The following is a 17,520-nucleotide window of genomic DNA, read 5'->3' on the forward strand; positions in this document are numbered from 1 at the left end:
GTGATTTTACGTGGCCTACCACTTCGTGGCTGAGTTGATGTTGTTCTCAATTGCTTCCACTAACAGTTGACCGTGGAATATTTAGTAGTGAGAAAATTTCATGAATGGACTTATTGCACAGGTGGCAACCTATCACAGTACCACGCCTGAATTCACTAAGCTCCTGGGAGCGAGCCATTCTTTCACAAATGTTTGTAGAAGCAGTCTGCATGCCTAGGTGCTTGATTTTATATACCATGGAAGTGATTGGAACACCTGAATTCAATGATTTGGAGGGGTGTCCCAATACTTTTGGCAATATAGTATATATATATATATATATATATATATATATATATGAGCAATATTACACAAGTAGGAGTGCGATATGGCTCTATATCTGATTAGGCAATAGGCACTATGTTTATTTATAAATCACATATTTAAGTTCTAAATATCTACATTCTCACCTAAAAATCTTTATATCTTGTTTGCCATGATTTAGCCGGACAAATGATAATGATTAACTGTCAATTAATTTTTGGAATCCCTCTCCCTGTTTACTGCATGTGGACACAGAACCCTTGTCTTTTTTTTTTTTTTTTTTACAATGGGGAATGGTAAATAAAATTCAAACACATACAGTGACCTATTCCATCTTCACCCCATGAAAGAGTGAAGAAAAAGAAAGCTAGAGAACACTGTGACCCTAACAGTTGAAATGTGAGGGTCAAAAGTGAAAGATGGGCACACTGGGAGAAGATTCCTGACCATTTGGGCAATTCAGTTCCAAAGCAGCTTTGTTCCAGCTGATTTTTCTATGTATCAAGCCACATCTTGTGCAGATTTCAATGTATCTGTGTTCTTGATATATGACTGCCTTCCAAATAAAAGAGCAAATCGCCAAGGGTAAAGTCATTGCATCACTGCAGCTGCCGTTTGAAGAACCGGTTCCCATAGAAACCAGAGAATTGTGCTTAGGACTGCACATGTGCATCTTTTTTAAACGCTATTTGAGTATAAGAAACAACATTTACGGGAAAGTTCATATCATATTTTGTTGCTGTTTTGAAATATGTTATTTAATTGTGAGTTCGGCAAGCAGTTTTTAAGATTTACGTATTCCCCCATTCAAATAGATAGGACTTGGTCTTGGATGCCCAAAATAGCTGCCCGGGGGAGTTCTCCGAAAGGTACTTTGATAATAGGTTAGGAACTGTTAGTGAGGTATATTCTTAAACCCAACATTAAGACTGATACATAGCACAGAAATTTCCCCTGATTCATGTTACCACCAATGATTCCATAATGCACTAAATGTTGTCTTGTATAATTAATCTTTCAAGATCCAGAACTTTCTATGCTGTTTTTAAATCCACGTTTGAAGGGTGTGGAAGCCAGATCAAGACTCAAAAAGTGAAGTCATGCTACTTTGGGACAATGTGAAAAAGATGAGCTATAAATTTTAAGCTCCTTGTCCACAAGGGAGCACACCCCAGGGACCTCTGTAGGGGGCAGATACAACTGCTTTATTCAGAGGAATGTGGTGTATTTGCAATTATGTCATTTTCTTGACATCTGCACAGTGCTAACAGACAGACTCTGTCAGGGGCTAGAAGTTTGAGCCTGTGTTGCCTTGTTCCCAAGGGTGTTGTGTTTGGAGACAAAAATGAGATGGTAAAAAGCCTGAAAAAGACAAAAGGAAGCCCAATAGAAACCAAAAGGATGTCAGCGAGGGGTCAAGTTTCTCCTGGCCATTAACTGATTGAGTTCTGAGTAGGTTGTAGTTTTGCAGTTTTGAGTGTTTTATAGAATCAGATGAGATCACATAAGAAGTAGGGGAGAGCAGGGCACAACCTAATGCTTTTAGACCTTCTCAGTTTGTGTAAATGTACTTAGGGTTCGGAGAGTTTGTTTTGTTCCACATTAATTTCACACATCTGGTACAAACATGTGGCTTTGTTTCATTATTACAGTGTATAGTTTTTTTTTTAATTTATTTATCCCGAAAGAAGGAAAGTGAAATGGGACAACATGCCCCATAGGTGGGGCACATTGTAACGTGATGGGGCACATTGTAACATGACCATTGTTACAATACCACCGGTGTATAAAGCACACGAATGAGGAGATAAGGATTAAGTAAGTCTTTACTTGAAAATCCAACAGGAGAATACAGGAACTGACAGGAATATACACCACTGTAGACACTAACGACACCCGACAACATACTGAACAGAAACAGGAACTTAAATACACTGATTGATTAACTCAAACGACGAACAGCTGTGATAAATGTGATAAGTGTCCATAGTTACTGATTGTGGCGGGAAACTAGAACAAAGGAACACGTGACAGATGACAACAAACAAACTGAAAGTCCATGTGACTGTGACAACCATATGACAGCTTAAAATGTTATCAGATCCAATAAAAAATATATATACATGACAAACTAAAATATTTTGTCAATAAAAGATAATTATTATTTTTTCATATAAAATAATATCATTTTTTTTAGAATTTCAAATTTAAATTAAAGCTGCAAGCAGCGATGAAAGGGCCCTCACACCCGTGCCACCGCCACCCGGTGGCTTTACGAAAACAGAGCACGGTGGGCAATATGCATTTAAGTATATTAGAGGACAATGTCAGTCAGTTGTATTTGCCACACTCCCTGCTACCAGCTGGTGGCGATATAACTATAACTAAATTTTGGTGTGTAGATGTCTTCAGGTCAGGGCACTTATCAAATGTGAAGTTTGAGGCAGATTGGACATTGTATGCCTGAGTTACAACAACTTCCTGTTTCATGGCGTTGATCACATACATTAGTACTTAGCCAAGTGTTGCATGATTTAACATGTTTCTAGCATGTTTGGTATTTCATGGCATATATAAATGTGTTTCAGGGAGTGAATTACAGTGTAAAGCATGCCATTTACTGTTGCCAATAGGTGGCGCTATGACTAACTGAATATTTGCATGTAGTCTTCAGGCCAGGACTCTTATCAAACATGTGAAGTTTGGGGCAGGTTGGACATTGTATGCCTGACTTACAACAGCTTACTGTTTCAAGGCGAAACATCAGACTTTGTCAGGCCGCCATGGACACGCCGTTCAACGAAAACATTCAAAAAAGATCTTTGCAATTTAACGTCGCTAAGGCCTTAAGATTAGACTGACCAGATATGAAGTTATTCCCTTTTGAAAGGGAACTCAACACTGCGTTTTACCGCATATGGGGAACGTCACTCGTAAACTGGTGTCTGAAAGCAATGTATCAAATCTAGCCAATCCTATTGGCCGGCAACAGCCTATGACGTCATCAAGACGCGGCCCGGAAGTATAAAGGAGCCGCTAGTGAAGCAGTCAGTATCTTTTTGTCATTTGGGACTGTTTTGTCTGATCGTGATTTCATTGAATCTGGTAAGGAAACTTTATATCATGTCTGACAAACGTTTCAGAAAGTGTGCTGACCCGTGTCCCAGGTTTTTGACACCCGGTGACACACACAATCTGTGCGTTTTCTGTCTGGGAGAGGAGCATGCACGGACAGTGCTTGAGGGCACTGTCTGTGTTAACTGTGAGCATCTCCCTATCAGGACTCTCCGTTCTCGTTTGGCACTCTTCTCGAGTGAGCTGAGCTGAGGCAGAGCAGCGGCTAAAATCATGGGGCTCGCAGGTGGAGCTCGCTGAGGAGTTTGAGAGAGGTGTAAATCTCTCTCAGCCCCCAGCGGCTGGCGAGGATGAGCTGTTGGATGACGATGACATCCTTTCATTGACGTCATCGGATCCAGCAGCGAGTGCTCTTCTGGCTTCTAGCCCTAGAGAGCAGGAGATGGCTGTTGAAGAGGAAGCAGGTGAGCCTGCTGAATCTTCAAAGCCTCCCTGCCCTGTGTATGCGGAACTGCTGGAGGTTATGGAACGTGCTTCTGGCAGACTGCAGCTGCCTTGGGAGCGCATTAAGAAGAGCCATATTCGGCTTGTATTCATCGACATCAGCGGGCGAATTTCGCTGATGTTGAGGGATTGAGCCAGCATGGGTATGTGTTGATGCCTCCTATTGACGAGACTTTTGCGAACTATCTTGTCACGGGGCAGGCACCGACACTGAAAGCTCCGGTCCTGCCTTCTAAGCCCCTTAAGACCACCTCTTGCTTAAATGGCAGGGCATATGCAGCAGCAGGTCAGGCTGGGGCGGCCTTACACACCATGGCCGTGTTACAGGCCTACCAGGCTGACCTGCTGAAAGATCTGGATCAGAGGCAGGGTCTGTCCCCTGAGGCGGTAGAAGAGCTGCGCCGCACCACAGATCTAGCTCTCCAGGCCACCAAGCAAACCGCTGTGTCGATCGGAAGATCGATGGTGGCGATGGTGGCCACGGAGAGGCATCTGCAAGGCTCTCTGCGAGGGCAATTTACATCTGCCCTCTCCTCTTCTTCTTCCACCTCCTGTGTTTTTGATTCATGTAACATTCTCAGACGCTTCTTACAGTCAGGCTGACAGCTGGGCCCATGATGAATGTTTTCTGATGGCTCGCCTTCTGGCTTGATAGTGAAGAGGCTCTTTTAGGCTTAAAAAACCCCTAGATTCCATCCTTCCATGTGGAAAATAAGGAGTCTTCGGTCTTCGAGCCGCAGGAAGGTAAGCTGGGTCTATATTTATGTTTTAACATATGTCGACCTTGTTTTTCCTGTATAGTTTTTCCTGAGCATGTAGATGGAAAAAGATAGGGGTTTTTGGGCACTGAAGTTCCATTAGGTTGGCTGGAATGATTTATTTGTACTGTGTTGGCCACAAAATGGCCGCCTCTCAGCCACGTTTGGTAGAGTAGCTTCTCCTCTGGTTTTAGCTAGAGTATGTTTGAGTTATCACTCTTTACTTCAGATAGATCTAATGTCTAGTGTCGGCCTCCTGGGCCACCTGACATTGTTTGCCTGTTGAGCTTTGCTTTACTTAAGTTTCCTCTTCTCTGGTTGAGCCCACAGCTTAGCCGGCCTAGGCTAGAACTAGGGTTTAGGTGATTTACTAAAGCATTCACCCTTTATTGCTACTATCCCTTGTCAGGTTGTATAGTTTCTAGTTCTGGCCTCCTCTTATTTGAGTTGTCAGGCCAAATGCCCATTACCCTTTTGGTGTAGGTGCTAGTTAGATAGCAGCTAAGGTAGTAGGCTGTCACTAGCCTCCCTGGTGCCGTTGTCTCAGGTGGTAGGCCCTTATCTTTGTTTAGATAAGTGTATGCTATGTTGCTTAGGCCCCACTTTTCTAGAACTTCATTCATACTGAATTTGTATTTCCCCTGAGCCCCTTGAATTAGCATTCAAGCTTGAGGTTACGGTGTTAGCTTGGTTTAGCTCCCATTCTCTAGGGTTCAGTACAGGTGTGGAACAGGGAGGATCATGGGAGACGGAGTCCGGGACAGGCGTGACTGTAACAACTCCGTCATACATCCAACTCATGTTTTGAAACTTTGGCTATGTTTACCACGAGAATCCTGGACAGTGTAAATAAGTCAGAATACATGACAATGCATTATACCCCCCCTTTAATTGAAATTTTGTAGGTGGCGCTATCGAGCCATTCTGCCACACCTAATTCTGAAACCCATATCAGACGTATATTTTCACCACTTCTGAAGTTCCATGGCTTTTCGAGCATGTTTAGGCCCTCAAAAATGTGATTCATTTCGGAGAAGAAGAATAATTGACTGAGCAATTGCAATAGGGTCCTCACACTATCGGTGCTCGGGCCCTAATAATTTTGTGGTTTGACAATGAACACACTGCAAAACAAAGCTATACAGCCTAGGTCAAAACAATACAGGCAAACAGCCCAAGAAACACATTCAGAAAAACATAGAGCTGAACAAAACACTCCCCTCCCTCCACTCACAGCTCTCACAGAACACAAGACAGAACACAACAGAAAATAGATGAGCCAGTACCAGTGCTAAACATTGTCAGTGGATAGACGAGGAACACAGAGGTTAGTGATGTAAACAACAGCAGGTTTATTGAATGCAGATGAAACCACAACACAGCAGAGAAAGCAGTCCAGGTAAGTGGGTTTGGATAAGGAAAGTCTTGGTTCAGCTTATCTGTGACTGATGCAGTCTTTGTGTCTTTTCCAGGTGATCCAGTAACCAATAAGCATGGAGACAATGCAGAGCAGGGGCTGAGGAGAACCAGGATGGGTGGTGTGAACAACGGGTGAGTAGAGCACAGGTAAGACGGTCGTGGAGCTTGACAGAGGAGTAGACAAAGACGTTGTGCATATCCATAGACATAGTGCTTTCCATTGACGATGTGCTTGCCATTTACGAGACCCAACAGTGAGTGAAGTGTGTGAGGACCTTATGAATGGTGTAGAAGATGACTGGCAGCTGGTGGTGATCAGTGATTGGAAATGGAGTGCAGGTGATTAACCAGAGGGATGCTGGGAAGTGGAGTGAGACAGACGGTGATGGTGACAGACATACATTGCTTGAAATAATATTTTATGGATGTTCAGGTTCTTCCTCTCAGTCTTTATTCGCCTTAATTACATGGTATCTCATGGTATCTATATGCATAAAAGTTAATTATGCAAATTGTATTGGTAACTGTATAGAATAACATAGTTCTAACATAGCGGGGCACATTGTAACGCAGTCTTACCCTATCTGCGCAACTGGAATTTAACCTGGTTAGTATCTTCTGCTAGTTAGTGAAACATTAAAGAACTACCCAAACTGCTAAATAACAGATTGGAGTTTAAAATAATATCAGATTTGTCTAATTTTAAATAAACACAAAAAATATAGATTAATAACATAAGATAAGATAAATTAACAGTAAGTAAGAAATTTTTTGCTATTGTTAAATAAATGTTCAGTTATAACTTTCAAAGATTTCTGAATTTTGGTGATTTTTTTCTCTATATATTCTCTATATATAAAACACTTTTAACCTGTTAGCCAGCACTCCCGTTTTGAAAAATCCCAAGAAATGACATACCCAAACTAAAACAGATAAAGTTCATGAACCCTTTGCACTAAAAGCATAAGTATGGTCTCATTTGAAAGCAGACACTTTGCAGTTTATTGTAAAGTTATAATTAATTGTTGTCACAATAAAGAAAATAGTTAAAAATAGCTTCAAAATTTTGAAAAGTTATTGGAAATTTATTTTTGTGTAATATCTTTATGGAAATAAAAGTGAAGTTGGCCTTGTAGCAATCTAGAAATGCACTGCAGCTAAAGCCACATGTCTGACCATGTTATAGTTCAAATCTGTAGATGATAAGTTAAAAACTCTGAGTTTTATTAAACGTTTTTCAAGACCATGTCATGTGACTTTATTTTTGAAAAGACTCTAAAATGCTAACTGATGTTTATTGCCATCTTCTAAGCACCTATTCAATGTATTGTCTATATTGTTTTGTGGTGCTAACTGTCCCATTCGGTTTCAGTCTCCCCTGCACACATTCGCACCTTTCCGGCCTGGTTATGGCTCTAATTATTCTTTTCTTTGTCTCTATTATAATTACTGACAATGTTCTATTCAAGTAGATTTAATCCCTCATTTCTTTCACAAAACATGTCACTTCACCTTCTTAGAAACTATATCTAATGCCCTTCTTGAAAAAAAAAAATCAGTGAGCTTTACCATTCAAAATGATTTATTTGCATTTCATTTGCTCAGAACAGGTGCATCTCTATGAGCTCGCTAGCATGTTAGCTTAGCACACCAACAACACACAACAATTTAAAAGATTAAAACCATGTTTTTGCTCCAAATTTACAAGTCGAATGTTTTAAATAACTTTCTGTGATGTGATGTGGCTTCGGATCAAAAATCAGACAGAAAATATATTCTTTTATAGTATTCTGCACAATGAGAAAAGCTATCTCGATTAGCATTGCATAATAAATATAATCTATTATTATTAAATACCCCACATGACATGAAGAACACAGATAAAACATATATCGTCACAATTGTGCATTTATTGTCTTCAAAAGTGTCTATCTGCATGTTATATCCATGGTTATAGCGATCTCTGGAAGCATAGACATTATAATAAACACTAGACACCCTATTGGCCTCTTTGGACTGTTGCTGCGATACTTCAACGTGTCCGCCATATTGTGCAGGGCAAGACTGCGCTGTTAACAAATGCAAGTGAACATGCGAGCTGCGGTTTTTCTGGATAAAAACAAAGATAACGTTTACATTTATCAACCGATTTCAGTGGCTTATAATATATGTGGTGTACAAAAAGTTCTAGTTTCTTAAAATCTCTATAGTTAGACATATAAAATATTTATTTTAATAAGAAATAGTCAAAGCTCAGGCTTGTCATGTATTTGGCTGCTTTATTCTTGCATAAGAATTGTGAAAACACCCATACTGAGATATAATTTAATTTTCACATTAATGAAAAGGTTTTCTTATTGTGGAAAAGGCATTTTGTCTTTAACCCAATTTTAGCTTTTCTTGAGCTTAGAATTGACCACCATTGATAAAATGAAACAAATCATCAAATAAAAATCACACAGGCTGCTTTCTGTATTTTTATAGCACTAAAATGATACAGATATTTACAGATAGAGACTCCAAAACATACAACAACAACAACAACGATAACTGATGGATCCTTTATGGTAATACATGACATGGTACAACTATGTAAATAGTAAATAGTTTGTTATACACTATATATAAGAAATTGTTTATGTAGTATATAATGATATAGTCAATAATATAGTATATAATATTGTCAATAAACAAACAGTATACAGCAAATAAAATAGTAATGAATAGTACAATTATATAATAGTATAAGTACAATAATATAATATCATAATAATATATTTATAATAACATACAGTATAATAATACTATAATAATAGCAATAAGAATATGTAGTATCATTTACAGAATATAGACAATAATATAACAGCATAACTATAATAGATTGATAATCTCAAGTGGTATAATATAATAGTACTGGTATAATAATAATAGCAAATACAATGTAATATCAATTGCAGAATAATATAGACAATAATAAAAATAGTAAATTAAATAGTGACTAGTACAATACTAATATAGTATTGGTATAATAATAACAACAACAGGCTATATATTTTCCATCAATCTCTTGGAAATGACTGACAGGCTCTCCTTAGCTTTCCTTGAGGCTTGTGTAGCCCTGGTTGCAACGGGCTAAAAAGGAAATAAAAATATAAACAAATCACCATTTAATGGCAAACTATTAAATAATCTAAAAAGACAAACCTATTCTTTGTAGATGAGTCGGGAAACTTCCCTTCTAGCTACTTCCCACTGTCTCCTCAACTTGTTGTCTTTGGGAAACCTTAAATGTGTGAGAAGCTAGCCAACTAACTAATGTTACAGTAAGATTCACAAAATATCAGTCACTTAGCCGAAATAAAAAGTTCATAAAAGTCGGTTTTAAGAAAATAAAGATGCATATTTAAACTTCAGGAAATTTAGTTTATAAAATAAGATATAATATAAGCTAAAACTATATTAGAAATCATGTAAACTCATGTCTCAACTTTCACAGCTAACTAGCGACATCGCTAGCTATTTTAGTCTTACTGACTCCGGTGGCCAACTACTATCAATATAATTATATAATGACCAAATACAACCAGAAACAAATGTGCAGTATTACCTGTGATAGGTCATTCCCAGATACCTGTTTTCAATTGTGCAGCGATTTGTACAGCCCCAAGCAGCACACGAAGCAGGCCTTTTTCTCAATTCCATTATGAGCGTTATGGGAACGTTGCCCCGCACAATATGGTGGCGCCGTTGACGTACGGTCCAGAGGCCAATAGGGCATCTAGTGTTTATTATAATGTCTATGTCTGGAAGCCTCTGTTAGTTCCTGGCATGTCACATATGCCTGTCCTTCACTACGTGTCATTTGTGGACAATATGTGCACAGAGCGCCCTCCGGCTGCAAGTATGAATTGAAAACACAGTACATCAGAGTATCCAGCGCTAATAGTGATAACAACAGTGCGTTTTGGGTAAAAATTGAATAAAAATTACTCCTCTGTATAGAAATTTGACATAAACATATGAGAATCCATCAATATTTCTCCAAATGTGCATGCTTTTAAGCTTAATGCCCCGAGGGATGTTATTTTGTCGAGTTTTTCGTGACGAACATTCTCAATGAATGTGGCTGATGCTCATATTTCAAAGAGAATGACTCCATTTTTCATATTCATAACTCCTGACGCATATTAACAAATTACGGTCACTATAAGATTTTAAGAGTAAAACAGAGGTCAAAAATTAAAGCTTGAGTCTTTTTTAATGATGTATAGTTTGTCAAGGTTATTACATTACATCTAACTGTAAATTTGAGCTAATTTAAACAAAGAAGCTTCAGTGCGTCGGCGTCCTCGCTAAGGTTAACCTGTTTTAATCAATATGCAACACTGAGTATTAATAAATAACCAGAACAATGTGATGCATTCGACACTTGTTTGTTCTAACTGAATTAGTCCCTGCCTCTGTTAATAATGACGCTAAAACATTCTAGATGTCTCTTGGTTCTTGTTAATAATCTGTCGTGTGGACGAAAAGAGAGAAGTTCCGAGCAGCTCCTCTTACTCCCATACAGTTCCCAAACAGTCTGAGACAACTGCTAATTTATCTGAATAGCTTTCATGCTTAGTAATACATTTAATATGTGGGATTGTGGTGTCTGCCAATCTGTGAATTTAGATCTCTTATGAGCTGATACTCCTGACTGTAGTTTCTGGGCCTACTGGTGTTAACTAAAGGATTCTCAATGATGGCACATCAAACAATCTAGAAGAAACGTGAATCAACAGATGATTGTTTTATCATGAATGTTGAAAGCACTGGGACCTCTCTGATCTCCCTCTCACTATATCCCTCTTTTAAGCTAATCCATCTAATTAAAATGTGTTGGCCTTCAGGGTGACAGAAAAACCGAGCCCCCCTGCCCAATCTGTTCGCCCACTGGTTTCTCACACAGAACAGAGGCTGGTTAGAGAATCCTCTCTTTTTTCCCCCCTCCACACACAGTCCCGGAACAGAGACTGAATTCATCAGATGGGCTCTTATCAGCTGTACTCTGTTTGAATGGAGCTCTTCAACGTGGCCAGACTACGCGATACCCAATACACTGAAGCATCTTTTCTGTCAACACACACACATACTTCTGTCATACATGTGCAAGGAAAAACATTAAATAACTGAGATGGTCAAGGGCCCTCATGTATTATCCTAGAAAAACATTTAGATGGATAATAATACTCAAAGGCAGATTTAAAATCAGCATGAAAACAAAATGCACCCTATTTACTTTCTTAATACATGTTTCTGGTCTTAATAATAGTGATTCATCAGTGCATGTTATTCTAAAGTAAAGAAAACAATTCATTTTTGAAATCAAAATGTAATCACTTGAGCTTCCTCTGAAACTTTTCTTTTCCGATAAGTTTACTTAGACCACAAAGGATAATGCTGGATTTGATCATGTCAACTAATAGTAAAATTTAGGTATTGTTTTAGCAGATTCACATTGTTTTTTTCTTCATTTGTTTGTTTGTTTTTACTTGTTTACAAGAAAATTTTATAAAAATGTACTGCAATAGTGCATAAGATATTAAGGCTTGTTTTCAGACAATAAATCTTGAATATAAGTGTATTATATTCACAGCAGATTTTTAAAAAAAACTTGTTTATACATGAAAAAGTAAAAAAAAAAAAAATGCCAGTGCAGTAGGAAAATAGTAGTAACAATTTTTCATAGTGTTGCTTCTCAAGTAAATTATAAGTAACATTAATGACAAATATATCTCATCATTACCAGCACGTACTCTGCTGCACTATGCCTGATGAATGCATAATCATGTACATTTGTCTTTGCATGAGTAAACACTTTTAGTCACACACAAACACATGTGCAAACACCACTGTACAGGCTGGTAAACAAAAGTTAAATTCAATGCTGGTGCTCCTGATACATCAAAACAAACCGTCATGATTCTTTTCCAATGGCAATGCCGCCTGCCTGTCTATATAAACAAAACCTCACAACTATGACATAACTCACATTCCAGTTGCCCTAAAAAAAAACCAAGCACAACTTTATTAGCCTGTGGAGAGAGCTGTAAAACTAAACTGCAATCATTTGGGCCTTGTTACGGATAATGCAGCGGCAGCTACCCGCACGGCTGATTTTCGATGAAATTTCTCACAAGCCCGTATTTAGCGGACAGAGGGGAGTTGATGTGAGTAGTTAGGCAGCTATGTACTGGTCTGAGTGCACATTAAGGGAGGGGGATATTAGGTATCCTCTGTTATTAGTGGCAGGGACAGAATCCCTCTGTCTCAGCCCCTTTGAGGGCATGCAGAGGGGATATATTATGGGATATTAAAGCATAATGACGGGGCTGTGTTTGCCGGGCCATGGGAAAGTGGTTAGCGTGTCTCACTGCGGCCCACTAGCCCCAAGCCAGAACCGGGTCAATCCACCACATATAGTCATTAGGGTGCAGGGGTAGAGAGGCTGGTGTGGTGGGGTGGGGGGAACTCAAACCACTTCACTTGGCCAAACAATCCCCCCACCACTCTCTTCCCCTGACAACCAGAACGACCAACTGACTGACAGAGACTGCGGTATTCAGTATGGTTGTTGCCATGCCAATGGAGCATCCTGGCCCAGATCCACAATAAGATGAGGCATACAAAAAACCACAGCACCATGAAAATAACTGGAGGAAGAGGGCAAGTGCAGATTCCCTGTGCATAAACCCATGCCTATTAAATTTGGGTAACTGTCATTCATAACAGAACAAACACATCTCCAAAACACATAAAATAGGTGTAATTATAGATTAAATCAGACTTCTGCGTGCACTTGTCCTCTCAGGCTTGTTATATGCCTGTGAGTCCTGGATCCTTACGGCAGAGTTGCAACGAAGAATCCAGGCACTAGAAATGAGATGCTATAGAACCATCCTTGGCATCTCTTACAAGGACCATATCACAAATGAAACAGTGAGAAACGTCATCAGGCGCAAAGCAGTATGAAGACCTACTCACTGCAGTTAGAAAGAAAAAGCTGAAATGGTACGGACATGTCGTCAGAGCCAATAACTTGTCCACAACAATCCTCCAAGGTAGCATCCCAGGTGGCAGAAGAGGAGGCAGACAGAGAAAGAAGTGGGCTGACAACATTACAGAATGGACCATGAAAAGCTTTGCAGAGACACAGGCACTAGCACATGACCGAGACAAGTGGAGGGACCTGGTCAGATGTTCAACAGAGCAGCGACCTGACGACCACACCAGGTCATGGGACTGATGATGATGATGATGATGATGATGAATTATCCACAAGTTTCCTACGCCCCATGAGGCTTTGCGTCAAAAGTGGGAGTGTCTTCCCACTCATTCATTCAATTGATGACAGTCATTCTAGATTTAGCGATCCAAACTTGTGAACGTTTGGCCTTTACTTAAAGACTTAAGATTCCAGCATCAATATTTGAATGTTTTACAATAAAAAATGTTACAGTAACAGTAATTTATTAATTTATGTCAGGAGTGCACATCAATCATGCTGAATCTAACTGATATTTATTTATTTATTTAAAGCTATATTTATGGGCTTTTTGTGCCTTTATTTGGAGAAGACAGTAGAGAACAGACAGGAAAGCATTGTGCAGAGAGAGGGGGGCAGGATCGTCAAAGGACCTCGAGACAAGAATCGAACTCAGATCTCCGTGAACGCATTTGCGCCGTATGTCGGCGCACTAACGACTAGGCTATCGGCGCCGACCTAACTGATATTTGTATTGACAGAGAACACATACCTATTCAGTTGCACCTGCTTCCATTTATTCATGATCACAAGAATGCACAAAACAACTCCATTAAGGCTTTTAAGTCCAAAGGCTTACACATTTAGAAATATATTGATAAAATACCCTATGTTTACGTTACTTTTCTGAGCATTTCTATAAATTTTCCTCTAAATTATGCGATGATTGCAATCCGAGGATGTTTGAGTGATCTCTCTGTCTCACTATACTGTTATCCTTTCAGCCAGAGCAACAGAGGGAGTTCATGAGAAGAAACAGGAGTTATGAGTTATACGAGTTAATCGGGGTGTGTGAATCTGTGAAAGATATGCATATGCAATTGTCCGGTATCAACAAAGGCACAGGGAAGAGACAGATAAAACATTAAACCAAATAAATACACGATTATAATAATTTATGAATTGTCTACGTTCCTCATGCAGTCTCTGGTACTTTCCATAAACGTGTGTATTTATACACTGCACAGACAAATGTCAACAAACACCAACAAAAAAGTTGGCTGAAGTGGGACAATCACATCTGCTCCATTGCTAAAAAGACCCAGCAGAGGTTTTACTTCCTTTGTCAACTGAAAAAGTTCAACCTGCCACAAGCAATGCTGAAATGGTTCTTCTTTGCAGTTATTGAGTTGTACTCTGCACTTCCATAACTGTCTGGTTTGGTTCATCCACAAAATCAGATCTCAGTAGACTACGGAGGATGGTTCGGTCTGCTGAGAGGATTATTGGTACTCCCCTGCCCACCCTGCAAGAACTGTATACTTCCAGAGTGAGAAAAAGGGCTCAGAAAATCACTCTGGATCCATCGCATCCAAGTCACTTTCTGTTTGGACTGTTGCCGTCTGGCTGGCGTTACAGAGCACTAAGCACCAGGACAGCCAGACACACACAAAAAAAAAAGTTTCTTCCCCCAGGCAATCTACCTCATGAACAGTTAAATGCTCTCCCCATTGTGCAATGAAAAAGTGTAATATCATTTTTATCACTTATATTTATTTGACAATAATCTACTTTTTTATTCCACACATGTAATTTAAAATTGATTCTGCTGCTTATTACACTCCTGAACATAAAAACGGTCTACTTGTGTGTATATATATATATATATATATATATATATACATATACACACACACACTACCAGTCAAAAGTTTGGAAATGTTTTTATGTTTTTGAATGAAGTCTCTTATGCTCATTAAGGCTGCATTTATTTCATAATAAATACAGGAAAAACAATAATATTGTGAAATATTATTACAATGTCAAATTATGGTTTTCTATTTTAATATACTTTAAAATATAATTTATTTCTGTGTTGCAAAGCTGAATTGTCAGCATCATTACTCCAGTCTTCAGTGTCACATGATCCTTCAGAAATCATTGTAATATGCTGATTTATTATCAATGTTGGAAACAGTTGTGCTGCTTAATATTATTTTATAACCTGTAATACTTTTTCAGGATTCTTTGATGAATAAAAAGTTAAAAAAATATCAGCATTTATTTAAAATGGAAATCTTTTGTAACAATTTACACTACCGTTCAAAAGTTTGGGGTCAGTAATTTTTTTTCTTTCTTTTTGAAAGAAATTAATACTTTTATTCAGCACGGATGTGTTAAATTGATAAAAGGTGAGAGTAAAGATTTATATTGTTAGAAAAGATTTATATTTTGAATAAATGCTGTTCTTTTTAACCTTTTATTCATCAATGAATCCTGAAAAAAGTATCACAGGTTCCAAAAAAATATTAAGCAACACAACTGTTTCCAACATTGATAATAACTGAGTATCAAATCAGCATATTAGAATGATTTCTGAAGGATCATGTGACACTGAAGACTGGAGTAATGATGCTGAAAATTCAGCTTTGCATCACAGAAATAAATTATATTTTAAATTATATTAAGATTGAAAACGTCTCAGGTTACGTATGTAACCATAGTTCCCTGAGAACAGGGAACGAGACTCTGCGTTTTACCGCATTGGGGAACGTCACACGTGAACCGATGTCTGAAAGCCATTTAATCAAACCACTCCAATCCTATTCGCCGGCGACAGCCTATGACATCATCATAGCGCGACCCGGAAGTATAAAAGGAGTGCCTAGAGAATCAGTCAGTACCTTATCGTCTTGAGGGACTGTTCAGCAGGCAGCCCGAGGCATGGCATGGCAACGCAGAGTCTCGTTCCCTGTTCTCAGGGAACTATGGTTACATATGTAACCTGAGACGTTCCCTTTCGAAGGGAACTTCAACTCTGCGTTTTACCGCATTGGGGAACGATATACCCACGCCACCATGCTCGAGGAGAGTGCATGCCAGAGATGGCTAGACAAACGTCCAGCAGTTTCAAGAGAAACGCCAGAAGCAACTCACCCTCGGGTCACGCTAGGCTGTCAGTGACAGCATTCCCTACGGCCAACAGCCCAAGCTGAGCCTCAAAGAGGCCTTCCGCAGAAAGCCTACCAAGGCTGCTCAGAGCTTCTGGGACCAACATTCCGAAGAAAGAGGTCCCTTAAAGGGAATGTGGCCAGGGAACCGAAGGGAACCCCAGCCAGTCACTAGAAAGGCCACCAGGGAGGCCGACTTAATCTGACACGGGACAAACTCAGTCTTGGCCAACCCTGTCTGTAAACAGAATCTAAGAGCGACTGCCAAAGGGGCAGTAAGCAACTCCAACCCACGCATAGAGATGGGCATCCTGGAGAGCAGAACTCAGCTGAATGCTATGAACCCTCGTATTGAGGGGAGCACACTCTGCTCAATCCTAGGATCTACTCAGTGCCTGATATTCGCACTGAGGAGGCTGTGCGCTAAGAAGCCCTGATACAGGGGAGCACAAACCAGCCTGGGGGTTGATCTCAACGGGAGGCTTCATAGAAGTCTTTAACCAATGATCAGCTTAGGGAGCTAAGCACAATTACACAAACAACCCTACAGGGGAGTACGAAGCTCAACCTAACAGATAGACCATACTGTAGGCACATAATCATGGAGGTAAGAAAGGGGCCTACAACATGACTAAAGTTCTGCATAGAGAACTATATATCACACCAGTATACTCAGTCACATAGTGGCAGTCCAAGGGCAGCCTGACAAGGCCGCACACCTGAACGTCTAACTTGCTGGGACTTCAGTAACAGCAGATAAGACTGTGAGTGATATAACAGTCCATCCAACACAATCCAATGAGCAGTGCACTCGGTAAAAGAACCTTTTACTCTTTAAAGCAAGAGGAGTACAACATACGCCATCATGCGCTAAGGAAGGCCCCGAACACGGGGCCTATAACCTCAGTCGGACACGTGGCATCAGCCCGTAGCAGTGTTTTCAAGCTCCAGGTGGGACAAATAACCGAACTGCAAAGGGGGTTAATAAGTCCCCTGGGGCCCGGCCAGCCAGCAGCATATTCTTTCCTCTACTCTTCTTAGTAGGAGAAATATATTACAACATACGCCAGCATGTTCCCAAAGGAGGCCCAGAGGGCCTACCTGTCACACGCGGCGCCAGCTAGTGGCCACTAAAGTTCTAGGAGCAAAAATAGAACTAAGTTACTAATGAGGTAACTACTTAGCTCAACTAGAGCTAAAGGAGAGACCATGCTCAAGGAAGCAAATGCAGAAAAACCGAACAACAGAGCGGTTTAACACAAGA

General features: G+C 39.7%; 1 long non-coding RNA gene across 3 annotated transcripts in view; it reads left to right on the forward strand.

Annotated features, from left to right (window-relative positions):
* LOC127524959 (uncharacterized) overlaps window positions 1-17,520 on the forward strand; it is a 53,207-nt gene that overhangs the window by 18,818 nt on the left and 16,869 nt on the right. Inside the window, exons 1-2 of one of the 3 annotated variants that reach the window (XR_007933216.1) lie at window positions 5,913-6,039; window positions 6,113-6,206. This is a non-coding gene — a long non-coding RNA (uncharacterized LOC127524959). Of the gene's footprint in view, window positions 1-5,912; window positions 6,040-6,112; window positions 6,207-17,520 lie in introns of those variants that run through there. The other 2 variants (XR_007933217.1, XR_007933218.1) reach the window with 2 other exon arrangements.

The sequence above is a fragment of the Ctenopharyngodon idella genome, chromosome 13 (genome assembly GCF_019924925.1).
Source record: "Ctenopharyngodon idella isolate HZGC_01 chromosome 13, HZGC01, whole genome shotgun sequence".
NCBI lineage: Eukaryota > Metazoa > Chordata > Actinopteri > Cypriniformes > Xenocyprididae > Ctenopharyngodon > Ctenopharyngodon idella.